At 62.8% G+C, this 19,055-nt stretch overlaps 3 pseudogenes; all 3 read left to right on the forward strand.

Moving 5' to 3' along the window:
- The first annotated feature begins 2,599 nt into the window (after positions 1 to 2,599).
- On the forward strand, positions 2,600 to 2,778 carry LOC138940957 (U2 spliceosomal RNA; annotated as a pseudogene).
- A 6,297-nt stretch (positions 2,779 to 9,075) lies between these two features.
- Positions 9,076 to 9,254, forward strand: LOC138940958 (U2 spliceosomal RNA; annotated as a pseudogene).
- Positions 9,255 to 15,555: 6,301 nt separating this feature from the next.
- On the forward strand, positions 15,556 to 15,736 carry LOC138940921 (U2 spliceosomal RNA; annotated as a pseudogene).
- The last annotated feature ends 3,319 nt before the right edge of the window (positions 15,737 to 19,055 follow it).

A 19,055-nucleotide genomic window follows, 5' to 3' on the forward strand; every position in this document is an offset into this window, starting at 1 on the left:
CGGTCCCGCACGCGGTGATCCGCCGCGCTCTCGTTCGCTCCGGGGTGCCGGGGGGCATCGTTCGTACATGGCAGTCCATGTATGAGGGATGCACCACGCGGGTGCGCGCGGCCGACGGGTTCACCGACCCCATCCCTGTTCGCTCGGGGGTTCGGCAAGGTTGTCCGCTGAGCCCGATAGTATTTGACCTCGCTATCGACTCGGTATTACGTGCGATTACCGATGTCGATGCGGGGTTCGATCTATTGGGCTCGCGCTTTAGCGTTTTAGCGTATGCGGACGACATTGCACTCGTTGCCGATACGCCCGAGGGAATGCAGCGGCTTCTGGCTGCTGCAGAGGACGGAGCATCGTCGGTGGGGTTGCGGTTCAACCCTGCTAAATGTGCCACCCTGCACATCGGTGCAGGAGCAGGCAGCAGGGTCCTACCGACGACCTTCGAAATCCAGGGAGAGCCCGTCCATCCCCTTGCGTCCGGTGAGCCGTATCACCATCTCGGTATCCCGACGGGTTGCTCGGTCGACCAAACGCCATTCGCTACTATCGGGGGCCTCCTTGAGGATCTTCGCGCGGTTGACCGATCCCTCCTTGCTCCGTGGCAGAAGCTGGAGGTAGTGGCAACCAACATCCTGCCGCGTATGGACTTTCTGCTGCGGGGGGCCACAGTGGAGAAGCGTCCCCTGAAGGCGGCGGACTTGGAGATCCGCCGCAAGGCCAAGGCCTGGCTCAACCTCCCGCAGAGAGCCAGCGCGGAAGTGGTCTACCTCCCCCCGAAACGAGGGGGTTGTGGGCTACTTCCGCTAGCTGACCTCGCGGACGTCCTGTCCGTCGCGCACGTCTTCCGTATGCTTACGGCTGGCGACGCGACGGTCAGGGCGCTCGCGTGGGCGTCTCTGCGGGGAGTTGTGGCCAGACGGATTGGCGGTCCTCCGACCAACGAGGACATCGCGGCCTTCCTTTCTGGTTCGCAGGAGGGGAGGTTACGCGAGGGAGGGGAGCGCTCCCTGTGGTCGACGGCTCGGAATGCTGCGCGGAGGCAGTCCGAGAGGTTGTCCCTTCGGTGGGAATGGTGTGAGGCGACCGAGGAGCTCATTGTCGGGTGCCGACGTCCCGGAGGCGACGCGGTAAAGGTGCCACCTGGAGCCCGTAACCAGGTGGTCACTCGTCTGCGCTCAGCGGTGGCGGCATTCTACGCGGGTACGCTGTTGCGTAAACCCGATCAGGGGAAGGTGTTCGAGGTGTCGTCGCGGGCGGGTGTGAGCAATCACTATGTCCGCGGCGGCAGCTTCACTCGCTTCGCCGACTGGCGCTTCATCCATCGCGCCAGATTGGACGTCCTCCCTCTCAACGGTGCACGCCGTTGGGGGGAGGCGGACAGAAGGTGTCGGCGTTGCGGGGCAGCAGCTGAGACCCTTCCCCATGTCTTAGGGCACTGCGGGGTGCATTCCGCTGCCATCCAGCTGAGACATGACACCGTCTTGCACCGCCTCTGGAAGGCTTGCCGTATGCCTGGGGAGAAGCGGGTAAACCGGCGGGTTGAGGGCATGGAGGGCGAACTTGGGGAGCTACGGCCCGATCTTGTGGTCTGGCACGAGCGCTCCAAGTGTGTCGTCATCTGCGACGTGACGATCCCCTTCGAAAACCGCTGGGTGTCCTTCGATGAGGCTAGGGCGAGGAAAGTTGCCAAGTACTCGCCCTTGGCTGAGGAGCTCCAGCGGCGGGGATATCGCGTCGTAGTGACGGCCTTCGTCGTCGGTGCCCTTGGCTCTTGGGACCCGAGGAATGAGGCGGTACTGAGGGTGCTGAGGATTGGCAACGCCTACGCCTCGATGATGCGCCGCCTCATGGTCTCGGATACCATTCGCTGGTCTAGGGACATTTACGTGGAGCACGTGTCTGGCGTGCGCCAGTACGCCGCTCCCTCCCGCCCCTCGGCTGAGGGGGTGCTCGCGACACCCCCCCGCGCGATTCGCCGGCGTTGGCCCACCAATGCGTAGGTGCGGCACTTCCAGCGTCCTCGTCTATTATTTATTTATTGTATTTTGCGTTCCGGGTGTACATGTCGCGTAATTTATTAAGTGCGTTGTCTTGCCCACTTTTATTTATTTATTTGCTCGCGGCGGCGAGGGGGCAGGGTCTCTACCCTGCTCTATTTTTATCATTTACCCTGTTATGTTTATTTATTTTATTGCATGTTGTGTGGGCCTGTCTGTCTCGAGTGTGAATGCCGCGTACCTAATATTATTTTTTAGTCGAGTATGTGTGTGCCGCGTTTTACATTATTAATTTTAATTATACTTTTGCCGCGTGCGCGCCCCCGGGTCCTTTTATCTCTGACCGCTTATCTGTGATTGGCCCGGGGGCGAAATGCTGTGATATTGATGTACATTGCCCCGGTCAGTCAGCCGGGGCAATCTATTATCACATTTTTATTTCTTCGACCTGGGGGAGGCTAGTGCTCCCCCAGAGCGTTAGTTGTAGTGCCCACTGGCGGGAGGGGCCATTGTCTCCCGCCCATAGTTTTAATTATATAGCGCGCGGCTAATTGCCGCTTTTTATTGTATTCGCACCCCGGGGGGGTGCTGTCCCCCCGGGGAACATTAATTCAAAATAAACGGCAATTTATCTGTTCTTATCAGCTTAATATCTGATACAATCCCCATAGGGGATTCAGAATATTAAACTGATTTTTGGAACCTGGCGGGTGACCGGAGCTTGCTCCGACTCTGCCGCGGGTCGGCCTGGCATTGCAGTACCGTCAGGAACGGCCTAATAATCTGGTAAAGCACAACCCCATCAGGTTATTAGGTATCAACCCCGTGGCGGATAACCTGCTTGCACCAGGTTTCCAGAAATCGGCGCGGTAGACTGGATCCTCGGGGTGCCCACGTGCACCTAACCTCTCTCTCGCGCGTGGGCTTCTAGCCTATTTAAGTATTTGACTTAGCTCAGAGAAGCATTTTATTCATTGTATATTTATATTCCGCGAGTGAGTGTCCGCGATTTTTCGTTCACCGGGAAGCGACTTGTGATTTTGTGTCTTCCGCGCGAAAAGTGAAGTGCCGCGACGCGTGTGCTCCGCGAGTTTTGTGGTTAGGGCTCCCTCGACCTGGGGCTCTGCGCCGAGAGTGACGTGCGGCAGTGCGGTGAGTGTGCGGTGCGCGGGTGTGGTGCGTGCGTGTGGTGCATCGCGGTGCGGCGGTGCATCGTTGCACCTGTTTGTGACGGCGGGGCGCCGCATCGCGATCCGCCGCCGCGGGGTGCCTGCATACACACGTGTGTAGGTTATCCCGCCGCGTGCCGCCTCCGCGTTCCGCGCGCGGGGTTCCGCGCTTGCCGCGCGTCTAGATTTTATTAACTGTTTATTTATTTATTACTAATTTATTGTTATGGCGCAGAGCCCGCTCGAAGTCGTCCTGACGTACCCCCTGGCGGAGCGGGTGTGTTGTCCGCGATGCTGGGGGAGTACGGACAGAAATGTCAGGTCGAGGGGCGACTTTTGCGACACGCAGCACTTATCGCGTCATATAAGAAAATTTCATCCGGGGGACACAATAGCGTACGTGTGCTCAATATGTAACTTCAGGGGGACAGGCGCGGTCCCCTATAGGCGCGTAAAAGAACATTTTGAGAAGGAGCACGTCCCCCGGACGGAAGCTGCGTGTCGCACAGTACGCGGAGCACAAAGAACAATAACAAATGTTGGTGGAGTTTCAGGTGTGCGGACCCGGGCCTCTGCATCGGCCCCATCTGCGTCGGCGTCGGCTGGACCATCGTCGCGAAGCCTCACTTCCTCGCGGCCACCCACGTCACGCTCCGCGGCCACGACGTCCACCAGCACAGCACCTGCAACAACTACACCATCGGCAGGAACATCCCGACCAGCAGGAACATCCGGAGAGTCCCCCTCATATGCGGCTGTCACCGCAGCGGGGCCAGCGACACGCCGAACATCTCCGTCGCTGGCCACAACAACACGTGGGGCGGCCATCTTGACATCCCAGGCCGCCATGACAGCCGCCATATTGGGTGCCGCCACTAGGAGGACGTCGGCCGCCGCAACTAAAGGTAAGGCGCATCCACAGGATAAAGGCGGATCCACAGGGCAAGATGGCGCGGCCAATAGGAGATGCCCGTCCGGACAAGCGGCAAGAGAGGCGCGCAAAAGCCCCCGCAGACCATCCAGCGGGGGCAAATTGACAACGAGGAGTGCCGCAGGGGCCCCGCCGTCATCCACCAGCCAGGCGGGGCCCATATATAACAGGAATTTGCGGCGTTCCACGAGCGCGCCTCTCGTGAAGAGCGGCGCATCCAGACCGGCACGCGCGCCCCCCAGGAGGTCCCCTGCCGCCGATTCACCATCCTTCGGCGGCATGGGGGGCGCTTGGAGGAGGACGCCCGAGAGGACCCCCCCGACGACATCCTGTGGGGGTCCAACTACACGGAGTAGATCTCGGGCGTCCAGCGTGCCGGTCGAGAAGTGCGCGCCACGGACGGGCCCCCTGGCCCGACCATCGGCCAGGGGCGTACCGCGGGGGCCCCCTTCTTCAGGGAGGAACACCAGGGGGGCCCAGCCGGTGATGACATCCCCAGCCGGCACCGCGGTACGCAATCTCAGTGCCGCGCTGACGCTGCAGGCATCCGGGGGGGCGAGGGGTGGAGCGAGGACGCCCACCCCGCAACGTGGGACCCCGCCCCCCCGAATGACCCCCACCACGCCGCCTTCCATCTGCGGCGTGTGCGCGGGGGTCATTACACCTCCAGCTTTGCCTGCAGCGTCGGGATCCGCCACGCTGACCACCCAGACGGTGACCACATCGACATGCGGGTCCCCCGTGATGGCCACGGGGTACACCGCGGGGAGGGTCACACCATCACGACCCTCCCCCCTCCCGACCATCTTGGAGGGGTCACCGTTGGAGGTGGTCGGCGGGATGCGCCTTCCCTCAACACCCACAACACCCGGGCAGGAGGAGCGGCGGCTACCAGGAGCGGCGCCCCCCTCATCACCATCGGAGGACGAGGGGGACTCGGGTGGGCCGTGGAGGAGGCACGTGGGGCGAAGAGCGAGGAGGAGGTGGAGCGGCGACTCCAGCGGGAGCGACGATCCGACGCCGGTGGGGCTGAGGCGGACGCCCGGTCATCCGCCACAAACGCCGGCGAATATAACAACGACGCACAACATACGACCTTGCGCGGTCGTTCTTCAGCGGACAATGGTCCGCTCTGTTCGGGGGGTTGCTGCGGGCATCCCACAGCCGGGGACCAGCGTGGAGAGGGCACCGGGAGAGCGTGCTGAAGAAGGCATCGCGGGACATCCGAGTGCCCAAGTAAGTGTCCCTGGGGTGATGGGCCGTCGGCGGGGCGTTCCCGTAGCCGGCGGCTCCGGAGCGAGCGGCGAGGCACCGCCGGTCTCTAGGAGCGGGGGCGGGGGGCACCACCGAAACCCGCGGCGTGCTAACCCCCCGCCCGGCTTGCCGTCCGGTGGCCAACCGACCCCTGCGGCTGTCGCAAGACAGCACAGGCGGCAACGTGTGGCTGCCCGTGACGCGCTGGTCGGGCGGGTGGAGGCCGTCGCCTCGATTGCGGACCTGGAGGAGGTGGCGGCTGCTGTCGCCACCTTCTTCGGGGAGGATGCAGCGAGAGCGGTTGGCGGGGGTGCACCCGGCGCCCGCGACCGTCCGGATCGGTCGCGTGAGGCGCGGGCGCGTCGGGGTGAGGGGGGAGTGCCGGCGAGAGACGGCGCCAGGAGGGGACCGGCACCGGCCGGTCCCCAGCAGCAGGGAGAAGGGCGCGGGGGCTGGGTGCGCGAAGCTACGCGCATACAGGCTCTGTACAGGGCGAACCGTCGCAAGGCAGTCCGAGAAGTGCTGCAGGGGCCCGCTGAATCGTGCCAAGTACCGAGACAGCGGGTTCAGGCGTACTTCGAAGGGCTGTACCGCGGCGGGGAACACCTGGACGGCCTGGGCGCGGAGGTGGAGCGTGCTGACCCCTTGGCCGATGAGGGGGAGTCCGCGCTCCTGGATCCCTTCACGGAGTTAGAGGTGGACCGTCGGCTCCGGCGTATGACTAACTCTGCGCCGGGTCCCGACGGTATCACTTACCGTGACCTCCGTGGAGCGGATCCGGGAGTGCGGCTCCTCACCGCGTTGTTTAACGCGTGTTATCGGCTCGAGGCAGTCCCAGCGTCTTGGAAGACCTCCAACACCGTATTGGTGTATAAGAAAGGCGACCGGGACATGTTAGAGAACTGGCGCCCTCTCGCGCTGGGGGACACTGCCCCCAAACTTTTCGCGGCGCTCGTTGCCGATCGTCTGACCGACTGGGCGGTCAATAATAATAAGCTTAGTCCGGCACAGAAGGGATTCCTGCGGGACGAGGGGTGCTTTGAGCACAACTTTGTCCTGCAGGAGATCCTGACTGATGCGCGGAGGACTAGGCGGCAGGCGGTCGTCGCGTGGCTGGACCTTTCCAACGCGTTTGGTTCGGTCCCGCACGCGGTGATCCGCCGCGCTCTCGTTCGCTCCGGGGTGCCGGGGGGCATCGTTCGTACATGGCAGTCCATGTATGAGGGATGCACCACGCGGGTGCGCGCGGCCGACGGGTTCACCGACCCCATCCCTGTTCGCTCGGGGGTTCGGCAAGGTTGTCCGCTGAGCCCGATAGTATTTGACCTCGCTATCGACTCGGTATTACGTGCGATTACCGATGTCGATGCGGGGTTCGATCTATTGGGCTCGCGCTTTAGCGTTTTAGCGTATGCGGACGACATTGCACTCGTTGCCGATACGCCCGAGGGAATGCAGCGGCTTCTGGCTGCTGCAGAGGACGGAGCATCGTCGGTGGGGTTGCGGTTCAACCCTGCTAAATGCGCCACCCTGCACATCGGTGCAGGAGCAGGCAGCAGGGTCCTACCGACGACCTTCGAAATCCAGGGAGAGCCCGTCCATCCCCTTGCGTCCGGTGAGCCGTATCACCATCTCGGTATCCCGACGGGTTGCTCGGTCGACCAAACGCCATTCGCGACTATCGGTTCCTCCTCGAGGATCTTCGCGCGGTTGACCGATCCCTCCTTGCCCCGTGGCAGAAATTGGAGGTCGTGGCAACGAACATCCTGCCGCGGATGGACTTTCTGCTGCGGGGGGCCACAGTGGAGAAGCGTCCCCTGAAGGCGGCGGACTTGGAGATCCGCCGCAAAGCCAAGGCCTGGCTCAACCTCCCGCAGAGAGCCAGCGCGGAGGTGGTCTACCTCCCCCCGAAACGCGGGGGTTGTGGGCTACTTCCGCTAGCTGACCTCGCGGACGTCCTGTCCGTCGCGCACGTCTTCCGTATGCTTACGGCTGGCGACGCGACGGTCAGGACGCTCGCGTGGGCGTCTCTGCGGGGAGTTGTGGCCAGGCGGATTGGCGGTCCTCCGACCAGCGAGGACATCGCGGCCTTCCTCTCCGGTTCGCAGGAGGGGAGGTTGCGCGAGGGGGGGGAGCGCTCCCTGTGGTCGTCGGCTCGGAATGCTGCGCGGAGGCAGTCTGAGAGGTTGTCCCTTCGGTGGGAATGGTGTGAGGCGACCGAGGGGCTCATTGTCGGGTGCCGACGTCCCGGAGGCGACGCGGTAAAGGTGCCACCTGGTGCTCGCAACCAGGTGGTTACTCGTCTGCGCTCAGCGGTGGCGGCTTTCTATTCGGGTACGCTGTTGCGTAAGCCGGACCAGGGGAAGGTGTTCGAGGTGTCGTCGCGGGCGGGCGTGAGTAATCACTATGTCCGCGGCGGCAGCTTCACTCGCTTCGCCGACTGGCGCTTTATCCATCGCGCCAAATTGGATGTCCTCCCTCTCAACGGTGCACGCCGTTGGGGGGAGGCAGACCGAAGGTGTCGGCGTTGCGGGGCAGCAGCCGAGACCCTTCCCCATGTATTAGGTCATTGTGGGGTACACTCCGCCGCCATTCAGCTGAGGCACGACGCCGTATTGCACCGCCTCTGGAAGGCTTGCCGTATGCCTGGGGAGAAGCGGGTAAACCGGCGGGTTGAGGGCATGGAGGGCGAACTTGGGGAGCTACGGCCCGATCTTGTGGTCTGGCACGAGCGCTCCAAGTGTGTCGTCATCTGCGACGTGACGATCCCCTTCGAGAACCGCTGGGTGTCCTTCGATGAGGCTAGGGCGAGGAAAGTCGCCAAATACTCGCCCTTGGCTGAGGAGCTCCAGCGGCGGGGATATCGCGTCGTAGTGACGGCCTTCGTCGTCGGTGCCCTTGGCTCGTGGGATCCGAGGAATGAGGCGGTACTGAGGGTGCTGAGGATTGGCAACGCCTACGCCTCGATGATGCGCCGCCTCATGGTCTCGGATACCATTCGCTGGTCTAGGGACATTTACGTGGAGCACGTGTCTGGCGTGCGCCAGTACGCCGCTCCCTCCCGCCCCTCGGCTGAGGGGGTGCTCGCGACACCCCCCCGCGCGATTCGCCGGCGTTGGCCCACCAATGCGTAGGTGCGGCACTTCATGCGTCCTCGTCCTATTTATTATATTTGCGTTTCGAGTGTGTGTGTCGCGTAATTTATTAAGTGCGTTGTCTTGCCCACTTATATTTATTTATTTGCTCGCAGCGGCGAGGGAGCAGGGTCTCACCCTGCTCTATTTTTATTTTTTAACCTTGTTCTGTTTATTTATTTTATTGCATGTTGTGTGGGCCTATCTGTTCCGAGTGCGAATGTCGCGTCCCAATATTGTATTTTAGCCGAGTATGTGTGTGCCGCGTTTTTACATATTTAATTTTATTTACTCTTTGCCGCGTGCGCGCCCCCGGGTCCTTTTTATCTCTGACCTCTTATCTGTGATTGGCCCGGGGGCGAAAAGCTGTGATTGATGTACATTGCCCCGGTCAGTCAGCCGGGGCAATTTATTATCACCCTTTTATTCGGTCGACCTGGGGGAGGCTAGTGCTCCCCCAGAGCGTTAGTTTTAGTGCCCACTGGCGGGAGGGGCTATTGTCTCCCGCCCATATTTTAAGTATATTGCGCGCGGCTAATTGCCGACTTTTTATTGTATTCGCACCCCGGGGGGGTGCTGTCCCCCCGGGGAACATTAATTCAAAATAAACGGCAATTTATCTGTTCTTATCAGCTTAATATCTGATACAATCCCCATAGGGGATTCAGAATATTAAACTGATTTTTGGAACCTGGCGGGTGACCGGAGCTTGCTCCGACTCTGCCGCGGGTCGGCCTGGCATTGCAGTACCGTCAGGAACGGCCTAATAATCTGGTAAAGCACAACCCCATCAGGTTATTAGGTATCAACCCCGTGGCAGATAACCTGCTTGCACCAGGTTTCCGAAGATCAGCGCGGTACGCTGGATCCCTGGGGTGCCCACGTGCACCTAACCTCTCTCTCGCGCGTGGGCTTCTAGTCACTTAGAGTTTGACTTAGCTCGGAGAAGTATTTATTTATTGTTCTATTTTAATCCGCGAGTGAGTGTCCGCGATTTTTCGTTCACCGGGAAGCGACATTGTGATTTTGTGTTTCCGCGTGCGTAAAAGTGAAGTGCCGCGACGCGTGTGCTCCGCGAGTTTTGTGGTTAGGGCTCCCTCGACCTGGGGCTCTGCGCCGAGAGTGACGTGCGGCAGTGCGGTGAGTGTGCGGTGCGCGGGTGTGGTGCGTGCGTGTGGTGCATCGCGGTGCGGCGGTGCATCGTTGCACCTGTTGTTGTGACGGCGGGGCGCCGCATCGCGATCCGCCGCCGCGGGGTGCCTGCATACACACGTGTGTAGGTTATCCCGCCACGTGCCGCCTCCGCGTTCCGCGTGCGGGGTTCCGTGCTTGCCGCGCGTCTTTAATTTATTTATTGTTTATATATTTATTTATTATTCATTGTTATGGCGCAGAGCCCGCTCGAGGTGGTGCTGTCGTACCCCCTGGCGGAGCGGGTGTGTTGTCCGCGATGCTGGGGCAGCACCGACCGAAACGTCAGGTCGAGGGGCGACTTTTGTGACACGCAGCATTTATCGCGCCACATCCGGAAATTCCACCCGGGGGACACTATCGCATATGTGTGCTCCATATGCAATTATAGGGGGACAGGCGCGGTCCCCTACAGGAGAGTAAAAGAACATTTTGAGAAGGAGCACGTCCCCCGGACGGAAGCTGCGTGTCGCACAGTACGCGGAGCACAAAGAACAATAACTAATAGTGGTGGTGTTTCAGGTGTGCGGACCCGGGCCTCTGCATCGGCCCCATCTGCATCGGCGTCGGCTGGACCATCGTCGCGAAGCCTCACTTCCTCGCGGCCACCCACGTCACGCTCCGCGGCCACGACGTCCACACGAACATCACCACCTGCAACTACATCATCCACGGGAGCTCACACACCATCCGGAGCAGCAGGAGAGTCCCCCTCATACGCGGCTGTCACCGCAGCGGGGCCAGCGACAAGAAGAACATCTCCGTCGCTGGCCACAACATCAACACGTGGGGCGGCCATTTTGACATCCCAGGCCGCCATGACAGCCGCCATATTGGGCGCCGCCACGAGGAGGACGTCGGCCGCCGCAACTAGAGGTAAGGCGCATCCACAGGATAAAGGCGGATCCACAGGGCAAGATGGCGCGGCCAATAGGAGATGCCCGTCCGGACAAGCGGCAAGAGAGGCGCGCAAAAGCCCCCGCAGACCATCCAGCGGGGGCAAATCATCATCGAGGAGTGCCGCAGGGGCCCCGCCGACCACTACCAGCCAGGCGGGGCCCGAATTAAATCGGAATTTGCGGCGTTCCACGAGCGCGCCTCTCGTGAAGAGCGGCGCATCCAGACCGGCACGCGCGCCCCCCAGGAGGTCCCCTGCCGCCGATTCACCATCCTTCGGCGGCATGGGGGGCGCATGGAGGAGGACGCCCGAGAGGACCCCCCCGACGACATCCTGTGGGGGTCCTACAACCAGGAGCCGATCTCGGGCGTCCAGCGTGCCGGTCGAGAAGTGCGCGCCACGGACGGGCCCCCTGGCCCGACCATCGGCCAGGGGCGTACCGCGGGGGCCCCCTTCTTCAGGGAGGAACACCAGAGGGGCCCAGCCGGCGATGACATCCCCAGCCGGCAACGCGGTACGCAATCTCAGTGCCGCGCTGACGCTGCAGGCATCCGGGGGGGCAAGGGGTGGTGCGAGGACGCCCACCCCGCAACGAGGGACCCCGCCCCCCCGAATGACCCCCACCACGCCGCCTTCCATCTGCGGCGTGTGCGCGGGGGTCATTACACCACCGTTTGTGCCTGCAGCGTCCGGATCCGCCACGCTGACCACCCAGACGGTGATCACATCGACATGCGGGTCCCCCGTGATGGCCACGGGGTACACCGCGGGGAGGGTCACCCCATCGAGACCCTCCCCCCTCCCGACCATCTTGGAGGGGTCACCGTTGGAGGTGGTCGGCGGGATGCGCCTTCCTTCAACCCCCACAACACCCGGGCAGGAGGAGCGGCGGCAACCAGGAGCGGCGCCCTCCTCATCACCATCGGAGGACGAGGGGGACTCAGGTGGGCCGTGGAGGAGGCACGTGGGGCGAAGGGCGAGGAGGAGGTGGAGCGGCGACTCCAGCGGGAGCGACGATCCGACGCCGGTGGGGCTGAGGCGGACGCCCGGTCACCCGCCACAAACGCCGGCGAATTCTACAACGCCGCAAAACATACGACCATGTTCGGTCGTGCTTCGGCGGACAATGGTCCGCTCCGTTCGAGGGGTTGCTGCGGGCATCCCACAGCCGGGGACAAGCGTGGAGAGGGCACCGGGAGAGCGTGCTGAAGAAGGCATCGCGGGACATCCGAGTGCCCAAGTAAGTGTCCCTGGGGTGATGGGCCGTCGGCGGGGCGTCCCCGTAGCCGGCGGCCCCGGAGCGAGCGGCGAGGCACCGCCGGTCTCTAGGAGCGGGGGCGGGGGGCACCACCGAAACCCGCGGCGTGCTAACCCCCCGCCCGGCTTGCCGTCCGGTGGCCAACCGGCCCCTGCGGCTGTCGCAAGACAGCACAGGCGGCAACGTGTGGCTGCTCGTGACGCGCTGGTCGGGCGGGTGGAGGCCGTCGCCTCGATTGCGGACCTGGAGGAGGTGGCGGCTGCTGTCGCCACCTTCTTCGGGGAGGATGCAGCGAGAGCGGTTGGCGGGGGTGCACCCGGCGCCCGCGACCGTCCGGATCGGTCGCGTGAGGCGCGGGCGCGTCGGGGTGAGGGGGGAGTGCCGGCGAGAGACGGCGTCAGGAGGGGGCCGGCACCGGCCGGTCCCCAGCAGCAGGGAGAAGGGCGCGGGGGCTGGGTGCGCGAAGCTACGCGCATACAGGCTCTGTACAGGGCGAACCGTCGCAAGGCAGTCCGAGAAGTGCTGCAGGGGCCCGCTGAATCGTGCCAAGTGCCGAGACAGCGGGTTCAGGCGTACTTCGAAGGGCTGTACCGCGGCGGGGAACACCTGGACGGCCTGGGCGCGGAGGTGGAGCGTGCTGACCCCTTGGCCGATGAGGGGGAGTCCGCGCTCCTGGATCCCTTCACGGAGTTGGAGGTGGACCGTCGGCTCCGGCGTATGACGAACTCTGCGCCGGGTCCCGACGGTATCACTTACCGTGACCTTCGTGGAGCGGATCCGGGAGTGCGGCTCCTCACCGCATTATTTAATGCGTGTTATCGGCTCGAGGCAGTCCCAGCGTCCTGGAAGACCTCCAACACCGTATTGGTGTATAAGAAAGGCGACCGGGATATGTTGGAAAACTGGCGCCCTCTCGCGCTGGGGGACACTGCCCCCAAACTTTTCGCGGCGCTCGTTGCCGATCGTCTGACCGACTGGGCGGTCAGCAACAACAAGCTAAGTCCGGCTCAGAAGGGATTCCTGCGGGACGAGGGGTGCTTTGAGCACAACTTTGTCCTGCAGGAGATCCTGACTGATGCGCGGAGGACTAGGCGGCAGGCGGTCGTCGCGTGGCTGGACCTTTCCAACGCGTTTGGTTCGGTCCCGCACGCGGTGATCCGCCGCGCTCTCGTTCGCTCCGGGGTGCCGGGGGGCATCGTTCGTACATGGCAGTCCATGTATGAGGGATGCACCACGCGGGTGCGCGCGGCCGACGGGTTCACCGACCCCATCCCTGTTCGTTCGGGGGTTCGGCAAGGTTGTCCGCTGAGCCCCATAGTATTTGACCTCGCTATCGACTCGGTACTGCGTGCAATTACCGATGTCGATGCGGGGTTCGATCTATTGGGCTCGCGCTTTAGCGTTTTAGCGTATGCGGACGACATTGCACTCGTTGCCGATACGCCCGAGGGAATGCAGCGGCTTCTGGCTGCTGCAGAGGACGGAGCATCGTCGGTGGGGTTGCGGTTCAACCCTGCTAAATGTGCCACCCTGCACATCGGTGCAGGAGCAGGCAGCAGGGTCCTACCGACGACCTTCGAAATCCAGGGAGAGCCCGTCCATCCCCTTGCGTCCGGTGAGCCGTATCACCATCTCGGTATCCCGACGGGTTGCTCGGTCGACCAAACGCCATTCGCCACAATCGGGGGCCTCCTTGAGGATCTTCGCGCGGTTGACCGATCCCTCCTTGCTCCGTGGCAGAAACTGGAGGTAGTGGCTACTAACATCTTGCCGCGTATGGACTTTCTGCTGCGGGGGGCCACAGTGGAGAAGCGTCCCCTGAAGGCGGCGGACTTGGAGATCCGCCGCAAAGCCAAGGCCTGGCTCAACCTCCCGCAGAGAGCCAGCGCGGAGGTGGTCTACCTCCCCCCGAAACGTGGGGGTTGTGGGCTACTTCCGCTAGCTGACCTCGCGGACGTCCTGTCCGTCGCGCACGTCTTCCGTATGCTTACGGCTGGCGACGCGACGGTCAGGACGCTCGCGTGGGCGTCTCTGCGGGGAGTTGTGGCCAGGCGGATTGGCGGTCCTCCGAACAACGAGGACATCGCGGCCTTCCTCTCCGGTTCGCAGGAGGGGAGGTTGCGCGAGGGAGGGGAGCGCTCCCTGTGGTCGACGGCTCGGAATGCCGCGCGGAGGCAGTCTGAGAGGTTGTCCCTTCGGTGGGAATGGTGTGAGGCGACCGAGGAGTTCATTGTCGGGTGCCGACGTCCCGGAGGCGACGCGGTAAAGGTGCCACCTGGTGCCCGCAACCAGGTGGTCACTCGTCTGCGCTCAGCGGTGGCGGCTTTTTACGCGGGTACGCTGTTGCGTAAACCCGATCAGGGGAAGGTGTTTGAGGTGTCGTCGCGGGCGGGTGTGAGCAATCACTATGTCCGCGGCGGCAGCTTCACTCGCTTCGCCGACTGGCGTTTTATCCATCGCGCCAGATTGGACGTCCTCCCTCTCAACGGTGCACGCCGTTGGGGGGAGGCGGACAGAAGGTGTCGGCGTTGCGGGGCAGCAGCCGAGACCCTTCCCCATGTCTTAGGGCACTGCGGGGTGCATTCCGCTGCCATTCAGCTGAGACATGACACCGTCTTGCACCGCCTCTGGAAGGCTTGCCGTATGCCTGGGGAGAAGCGGGTAAACCGGCGGGTTGAGGGCATGGAGGGCGAACTTGGGGAGCTACGGCCCGATCTTGTGGTCTGGCACGAGCGCTCCAAGTGTGTCGTCATCTGCGACGTGACGATCCCCTTTGAGAACCGCTGGGTGTCCTTCGATGAGGCTAGGGCGAGGAAAGTCGCCAAATACTCGCCCTTGGCTGAGGAGCTCCAGCGGCGGGGATATCGCGTCGTAGTGACGGCCTTCGTCGTCGGTGCCCTTGGCTCGTGGGATCCGAGGAATGAGGCGGTGTTGAGAGTGCTTAGGATTGGCAACGCCTACGCCTCGATGATGCGCCGCCTCATGGTCTCGGATACCATTCGCTGGTCTAGGGACATTTACGTGGAGCACGTGTCTGGCGTGCGCCAGTACGCCGCTCCCTCCCGCCCCTCGGCTGAGGGGGTGCTCGCGACACCCCCCCGCGCGATTCGCCGGCGTTGGCCCACCAATGCGTAGGTGCGGCACTTCATGCGTCCTCGTCCTATTTATTATATTTGCGTTTCGAGTGTGTGTGTCGCGTAATTTATTAAGTGCGTTGTCTTGCCCACTTATATTTATTTATTTGCTCGCAGCGGCGAGGGAGCAGGGTCTCACCCTGCTCTATTTTTATTTTTTAACCTTGTTCTGTTTATTTATTTTATTGCATGTTGTGTGGGCCTATCTGTTCCGAGTGCGAATGTCGCGTCCCAATATTGTATTTTAGCCGAGTATGTGTGTGCCGCGTTTTTACATATTTAATTTTATTTACTCTTTGCCGCGTGCGCGCCCCCGGGTCCTTTTATCTCTGACCTTTTTATCTGTGATTGGCCCGGGGGCGATTGCTGTGATCTGAGGTACATTGCCCCGGTCTGTCAGCCGGGGCAATTTATTATCACATTTTTTATCTCTTCGACCTGGGGGAGGCTAGTGCTCCCCCAGTGTGTTAGTTGTAGTGCCCACTGGCGGGAGGGGCTATTGTCTCCCGCCCATATTTTAAGTTATTTGCGCGCGGCTAATTGCCGATTCTTATTGTATTCGCACCCCGGGGGGGTGCTGTCCCCCCGGGGAACATTTATTGAAAATAAACGGCAATTTATCTGTTCTTATCAGCTTAATATCTGATACAATCCCCATAGGGGATTCAGAATATTAAACTGATTTTTGGAACCTGGCGGGTGACCGGAGCTTGCTCCGACTCTGCCGCGGGTCGGCCTGGCATTGCAGTACCGTCAGGAACGGCCTAATAATCTGGTAAAGCACAACCCCATCAGGTTATTAGGTATCAACCCCGTGGCAGATAACCTGCTTGCACCAGGTTTCCGAAGATCGGTGCGATACGCTGGATCCTCGGGGTGCCCACGCGCACCTAACCTCTCCTTCGCGCGTGGGCTTCTAGCCTTCAAAGTATTAGACTTAGCTCAGAGAAGCTTTATTTATTGTATATATTTATATATTCCGCGAGTGAGTGTCCGCGATATTCGTTTTGCCGGGAAGCGACTTTGTGATATCGTGTTCCGCGCGAAAAGTGAAGTGCCGCGACGCGTGTGCTCCGCGAGTTTTGTTGGTTAGGGCTCCCTCGACCTGGGGCTCTGCGCCGAGAGTGACGTGCGGCAGTGCGGTGAGTGTGCGGTGCGCGGGTGTGGTGCGTGCGTGTGGTGCATCGCGGTGCGGCGGTGCATCGTTGCACCTGTTGTTGTGACGGCGGGGCGCCGCATCGCGATCCGCCGCCGCGGGGTGCCTGCATACACACGTGTGTAGGTTATCCCGCCACGTGCCGCCTCCGCGTTCCGCGCGCGGGGTTCCGCGCTTGCCGCGCGTCCTAATTTTATTAATTGTTTTTATTTATCTATTATTAATTCATTGTTATGGCGCAGAGCCCGCTGGAAGTCGTCCTGACTTATCCCCTGGCGGAGCGGGTGTGCTGCCCGCGATGCTGGGGGAGCACTGACAGGAATGTCAGGTCGAGGGGCGATTTCTGCGACACGCAGCACTTATCAAGACATATCAGAAAATTCCACCCGGGGGACACGATAGCATATGTGTGTTCTATATGTAATTTTAGGGGGACAGGCGCGGTCCCGTACAGACGCGTCAAAGAACATTTCGAGAAAGAACACGTCCCCCGGACGGAAGCTGCGTGTCGCACAGTACGCGGAGCACAAAGGACATTAACAAATATTGGTGGTGTTTCAGGTGTGCGGACCCGGGCCTCTGCATCGGCCCCATCTGCGTCGGCGTCGGCTGGACCATCGTCGCGAAGCCATACCTCCTCACGGCCACCCACGTCACACTCCGCGGCCACGACGTCAACAGCACACGCACCACCTGCAACAACAACATCCACAGGAGCTCGAACATCACCAGGAGCAGCAGGAGAGTCCCCCTCATACGCGGCTGTCACCGCAGCGGGGCCAGCGACACGCCGAACATCTCCGTCGCTGGCCACAACAACACGTGGGGCGGCCATCTTGACATCTCAGGCCGCCATGACAGCCGCCATATTGGGTGCCGCCACTAGGAGGACGTCGGCCGCCGCAACTAAAGGTAAGGCGCATCCACAGTCTAATGGCGGATCCACAGGGCAAGATGGCGCGGCCAATAGGAGATGCCCGTCCGGACAAGCGGCAAGAGAGGCGCGCAAAAGCCCCCGCAGACCATCCAGCGGGGGCAAATCAACGACGAGGAGTGCCGCAGGGACCCCGCCGTCCACCACCAGCCAGGCGGGGCCCGAATTAAATCGGAATTTGCGGCGTTCCACGAGCGCGCCTCTCGTGAAGAGCGGCGCATCCAGACCGGCACGCGCGCCCCCCAGGAGGTCCCCTGCCGCCGAATCTCCATCCTTCGGCGGCATGGGGGGCGCATGGAGGAGGACGCCCGAGAGGACCCCCCCGACGACATCCTGTGGGGGTCCAACTACACGGAGTAGATCTCGGGCGTCCAGCGTGCCGGTCGAGAAGCGCGCTTTACAGACGGGCCCCCTGGCCCGCCAGGGGCGTACCGCGGGGGCCCCCTTCTTCAGGAAGGAACACCAGGGGGGCCCAGCCGGCGATGACATCCCCAGCCGGCACCGCGGTACGAAATCTCAGTGCCGCGCTGACGCTGCAGGCATCCGGGGGGGCGAGGGGTGGGGCGAGGACGCCCACCCCGCAACGAGGGACCCCGCCCCCCCGAATGACCCCCACCACGCCGCCTTCCATCTGCGGCGTGTGCGCGGGGGTCATTACACCACCGTTTGTGCCTGCAGCGTCCGGATCCGCCACGCTGACCACCCAGACGGTGACCACATCAACATGCGGGTCCCCCGTGATGGCCACGGGGTACACCGCGGGGAGGGTCACCCCATCGAGACCCTCCCCCCTCCCGACCATCTTGGAGGGGTCACCGTTGGAGGTGGTCGGCGGGATGCGCCTTCCTTCAACCCCCTCAACACCAGGGCAGGAGGAGCGGCGGCTACCAGGAGCGGCGCCCCCTTCATCACCATCGGAGGACGAGGGGGACTCAGGTGGGCCGTGGAGGAGGCACGTGGGGCGAAGAGCGAGGAGGAGGTGGAGCGGCGACTCCAGCGGGAGCGATGGTCCGACGCCGGTGGGGCTGAGGCGGACGCCCGGTCATCCGCCACAAACGCCGGCGAATTCAACAACGACGCCTAACTTACGACCGTGTTCGGTCGTCTTGCAGCGGACGATGGTCCGCTCGGTTCGAGGGGTTGCTGCGGGCATCCCACAGCCGGGGACCAGCGTGGAGAGGGCACCGGGAGAGCGTGCTGAAGAAGGCATCGCGGGACATCCGAGTGCCCAGGTAAATGTCCTTGGGGTGATGGGCCGTCGGCGGGGCGTTCCCGTAGCCGGCGGCTCCGGAGCGAGCGCCGGTCTCTAGGAGCGGGGGCGGGGGGCACCCCCGAAACCCGCGACGTGCTAACCCCCCGCCCGGCTTGCCGTCCGGTGGCCAACCGGCCCCTGCGGCTGTCGCAAGACAGCACAGGCGGCAACGTGTGGCTGCTCGTGACGCGCTGGTCGGGCGGGTGGAGGCCGTCGCCTCGATTGCGGACCTGGAGGAGGTGGCGGCTGCTGTCGCCGCCTTCTTCGGGGAGGATGCAGCGAGAGCGGTTGGCGGGGGTGCACCCGGCGCCCGCGACCGTCCGGATCGGTCGCGTGAGGCGCGGGCGCGTCGGGGTGAGGGGGGAGTGCCGGCGCGAGACGGCGTCAGGAGGGGGCCGGCACCGGCCGGTCCCCAGCAGCAGGGAGAGGGGCGCGGGGGCTGGGTGCGCGAAGCTACGCGCATTCAGGCACTGTACAGGGCGAACCGTCGCAAGGCAGTCCGAGAAGTGCTGCAGGGGCCCGCTGAATCGTGCCAAGTGCCGAGACAGCGGGTTCAGGCGTACTTCGAAGGGCTGTACCGCGGCGGGGAACACCTGGACGGCCTGGGCGCGGAGGTGGAGCGTGCTGACCCCTTGGCCGATGAGGGGGAGTCCGCGCTCCTGGATCCCTTCACGGAGTTGGAGGTGGACCGTCGGCTCCGGCGTATGACTAACTCTGCGCCGGGTCCCGACGGTGTCACTTACCGTGACC

The sequence above is a fragment of the Polyergus mexicanus genome, unplaced genomic scaffold, assembly GCF_030449975.1.
Source record: "Polyergus mexicanus isolate NDT 795.1 unplaced genomic scaffold, iyPolMexi1.0 SCAF_17, whole genome shotgun sequence".
In the NCBI taxonomy this organism is placed as follows: Eukaryota; Metazoa; Arthropoda; class Insecta; order Hymenoptera; family Formicidae; genus Polyergus; species Polyergus mexicanus.